Below are 5123 nucleotides of genomic sequence, written 5' to 3' on the forward strand. Positions count from 1 at the left end.
CCATCCTCATGCGCTCCCTTATCTCCAAGATGGCAATTTCCCACAACACCTCCAGAGTATGGGAAGGACATTGGTCACACTTGAAACCTGCGCTAAAAAGAAAAAACACTGAGCACTCAATCACCTCTGTCCTGATGAGCACCAACCACGTGGAGGTCATCTATCAGGTTGGAGAAGACCTTATCAAGGCACATTTCAACCCTAACATCTTATCTGATAATAAATTAAACGCCCGTCTTCTCCGTATGATGACCTCTTGCCAAGTCCCGTCGATACCTTCTGGTGGCAATTGGTTACCTGCGCCAGACGCCCTTGACCAGACTTCAATTATTCTTGGTATCAGCAAAGAGTACATTCGAACAACTGAACCGACAGACCCTCCCTTCATTCAAAACTGCTAGAATTGCATCTCCTATCTACTCCGTACAGCCTGTTTCCACTTTCAACCCCACCACCAGTACATACACCACCCCTAGCAGTAGTACCTACAGTCATCCTGAGAAGCACCAGTTCAAACCGATAACGACATCCAACTCAGCTGCACTTCCAATGTCATCAATCACAGTATCCATGCCACTCAACTTGAATGATCTGCGATCGCCAACCCCCATCTCCATTTCAGAACCTCTAGTTGACGCGCCCACCACACCAGATCTCAACACGCCCCCAAATCGATCACCACACAAGAAATCAGCTACAACAGTGACATCGAATGGAGATTCACATGATCATTCTAAACCACCAGCATCATCAAACACGCGTTTCACTGACTCATCCATTACCGAAACCACAGCTCTTCCAGATAGAAAACCATCTACAATTCAACCTTCACCACGAGAAAAGCCTTTCTCAGCCACCATCTGGAATGACCATCTGAACGAGACCACCACACCACTATCACCATCACTGTTACCTTCAGCAACATCACTGTTCGGCATCGCATCCTTCAATGGAACCTCCCCCTTTTCGGATTTCAACACTCCCGTCACACAATCTCCATCGCAAGATCACCTAGTTACAGTTCCCCACCTGAGCGACAACACTAACCCCACTAGACGTTCCGTACCTCCAACAACAGACACACAATACTCCATCTTAACATTTCAAGAAGCCACAGATGCCCCCAACACAAACAATTTCCCACCAGAATACATCCCAACTCCACTAACTTCCACAAAACTTCTTGAGAGTAGTGCAAAGTCACTCCTCTTCACTGGACGAATTCCCCTTCTTCCACCAGGCAAACGTGATTGGACATCTATAAAACCACAATCCATCACTTTAGGACCCGGTTTGACATGGCCTCCATCCAACTGGAAAACTTTGACTGGCGATCAGAGGACCATGTTACTTGAACACCTTTTAATCTCCCGAACCATCCAACGGACCGAAGAACCCCTGCCCTCTAGAGAGGAACTCCTTCTCCGCTACCACTGCCTTGTGCTTCCTGGATCCATTATCCCTCCAACACGTAACCCCATTACGAAGATGGCATACACCAATCATAACGCCATTATGGACATCGCCTCTGGCAAAATCAAGAGCCCCGTAGATTTCCTGCAGAGCGTTGTTCAGTCTTTCCTGTCCCTGGCCCCCGACTCCCGTGATGATGATGTCTATCTAGCGATTTCCGATGTGCCGCTCCGTCTCTGAAGAAAGAAGATGTAAATTTTCAAGTGTTCTTTTACTTTCAAAAATGTTTTAATTATTACATTTAAGAAAGATCCATATTTCAAATCTTTGTTAAATTGTTAAAATCAGTTTCATTCAAATTCATTATTCAGGAGAATAATATATCTTTAAGGTGGGGGAAATGTAATATGTTGAACCCCCTTTATATTTTAACAATTGTCCGGATATCCGAATTTACTTACACTCTGTTGTCTTATCGCTGTTTTTCCATTTCTTTTATGAGTATTCCAGAAGTCTTGTAGTAAATGAATATGTTGATAATTACAATTTCAATTCAGATATAAATTCCATAAGTATACCTTGAATCGAAGCTGTATAACCCGTTTATAAATTTGAAGTACACACGACTGTCACAAATATGTCCGCCATTTTAACTGTTGGGTTACAGCGCAGTAATATTTATTAGATATTTATTCATTGGAGTAAACTTTTCCTGTATGAATTGTAAAGTTAAATTGTTTCAAGCATAATTTTATTATTAATGTTTTATATAAATGTGCTCATGTTACAGATTACAATTACAATGCTGCGAGCGCACTATTTGATTCGATTGTTGCTATGACACTATTTTGCGGATGAATGATAATATTATTTCTGCAGCATTAAGATATTTGTTTCATTATAATTAGATTGTTTAATTAAGTGTTCGAATAGGATGCAATTTGTCATTCTCGATCGATTGATGTATCTATTATTATGAATGTCTTGCAAGACTTTTCATATTTACTTGTTTTATTGTACTCGAGCCTTGGCACCTTCTTCTCACCTGCAAATGTGAGCTGCAGCCCTGCAGACCAATCAAAAGCCTTGCAGCATTGCTGCAGCATCTTGCGGGTATATAAGAAGTGTCAAGTTCGAGCTTGACAGTTGACATTTCTGAAACTTGAACTATTTTCAACATCTTGAAAACAAACATGCGAGGTATATTCTTTTGACACGTATTATAATTAAATCAACGCGCACATTTATTAAGTAAATGAACCTCGCATATTATTATATAAGAATAAATAATCATTATAATTACATTGAACTTAACTTTATTAAACTATTGATCAACTCGTCAACTGTCCACTGAACATGTCCGCAATTGTAATTATTGACTTAGCTTTGTGGAGTTGAGATTAACTTGAATAAATAACGTTTAATTGAGAAACGGACTTGCGTTTTCGAATATTCATCACTGATCATTATTAAACTACATATACCTTGGCTCACCAGGCACTAGGCCTGGTGTAAGCAGTGATTCACCACAGATATACTTTGGCTCACCGGGTAAACTACTTGGTGTAAGCAGTGATCCACCACATATCATCGACAGTTAATAATCATTTAACTTTAAACGTATGAGACGGATGTTACAGTATCGTCATTGAAAATTTTAGGGGCTTTGACCTAACTCTGTGCGGACTATTGCTGCATCGATACTTGTCTATCTAAACAAAGACGCTTGCGATGCCTCGTTCGTTTAAACTTCTTTCTAAATGGTGTTATATGTCAGATGCCATATGGTTGCTTTATCACTGTTCATTGAGTTCGTCTATGAGGTTGAACTCACAGTTATCTTTAACAACGTCCTTTGGAGCCACAATGTTGCCGATGGACGACGTGGGCGGCCCATAAACAAACTCCACGAAAAAAGAAATTGCCTACCTTTCATAGTTGATAAAAAAAATATTGTCAAAATTTAAATCACTTAAACCGTATATTTAAAATTTAGAAAGGGGCTTTGCCGATACATTTCGCTTCATACAGTTATAACAGTTAGGCAAGTGTTTGCGATAGTTCAGTTGGACAAGCTAAATAAAAAATCAATAAATGTCCAAATTATATCTATTGTAAAAGGGACTAGTTCACGTTTTACAGGATTTTGACATGGGATAATATAATTTCGTGTAAAATGTGAACAGAATGGTTGTGTCATTTGATAAAACATTAAAATAATTCTAAACCAGAGTCGTTCGATAACATTTTTTAATGTAACAGAAAATGCTCTTTTATGTTGAAAAGGGATAGAAAAGCTATGGAAAATAAATGATTTAAGGCTAAGTTTTAGAAAGTGAGTTCCTGCGAATTACTTTCAAGTGTCTTTTCAGTAAGGTAAGTTAAATTGCTTCATTACAGTCAAGTTGCTGTCAGAAAATATGTTAGAGAGCATTTGAGTCTGTCATTGAATCCTTTAAATAAATAGAAGAACAATGCGAATAAACGGATTCAATGTATACAACATATATAGTAATATTATTTTGAAAAATATTGAACTTAAAGGAAAATGCCATTTTTGTTAAAGTAAGACTCAAACATTTTCATACATAAGATATGTAAAATAATTATTCTTGAAATGGGTTCCACACAACGCCGCATCACAACGAATGCTCGATCATAAGCAGAATTGTCGTAAATAAAGGAATTACCTATCAATTACATCACTTTTTAATTCCGTCAATTCAACCGAGCGGAATCAATGTGATATGGCCGCCAATATGTATTCTCAAATTAGCGCTGTTGTTTAAATTTGAATTGCAATTGCGCAAATCAATAATGAACACTGCGGCATTGCAATTACATCTATATTTTTTCATATGCTGAATTGTAAATATGGTTTAAGACACCTTCTTGGTATAAATTTCGAAATATCATTTTCAAATATCGGTAGGGACGGACGATGCTTATTCAACAACATTCAAATGTTGATAAAGAGAATTCATTTAGATTTAACGTTGGCATAATTATGGCTAGCGTTTTTGCTCTGTTCCTGCAAAAACATATGACTCTAAACACATGCCAAGACAACAACACGTTATAAAAAAGAGGTCATTGAGAACAAATTAGTTTCAAAATCTGTCCTTAATACAGATATAAGTACTATAGTGTTATAACTAGTAAATGCCGATCTGTTATTTAGAAAGAAATAAACACACTCAAATCATGTCAAAACGATTGCACATGTAATTAATGCAAACGAATTAATTTCAATCATTATTAGGACGATAATACGACAAAACTACCAAGTTTTTTTTATATGTCGGTAACTAATTCATTACGTATTTTAGATATTTGATAAACTTGAATGAAGGTTATATCTTTAAAACCCCAATTTGTATTGTCTTTATCAATTACCTCATTTATTCATGGTGTGCATTAATACGAGTGAATAAATGTGATGACTTCACTTGAATTGACTTTCGGCAACGTATACACTGTTAACGTTAGTATGGTTAACTTAAACATATAAATATTTGAATAACGTTGGTATCGTTATGATCAGTGCTTTTGCTGTTATACTGAAGTAGGATATACCTTTCTCATCTTGTGTATTGTAAAAACAAGTTATTGTAATCAGAACTTTGCTATCCATACAGATTCGAAATCTGTACTTGGTACTGGTATATATATAATTATATATATAATAACTGGTTTATGTTGAACTTTTA

This window comes from Mya arenaria, chromosome 16 (assembly GCF_026914265.1).
Source record: "Mya arenaria isolate MELC-2E11 chromosome 16, ASM2691426v1".
Taxonomy (NCBI): Eukaryota; Metazoa; Mollusca; class Bivalvia; order Myida; family Myidae; genus Mya; species Mya arenaria.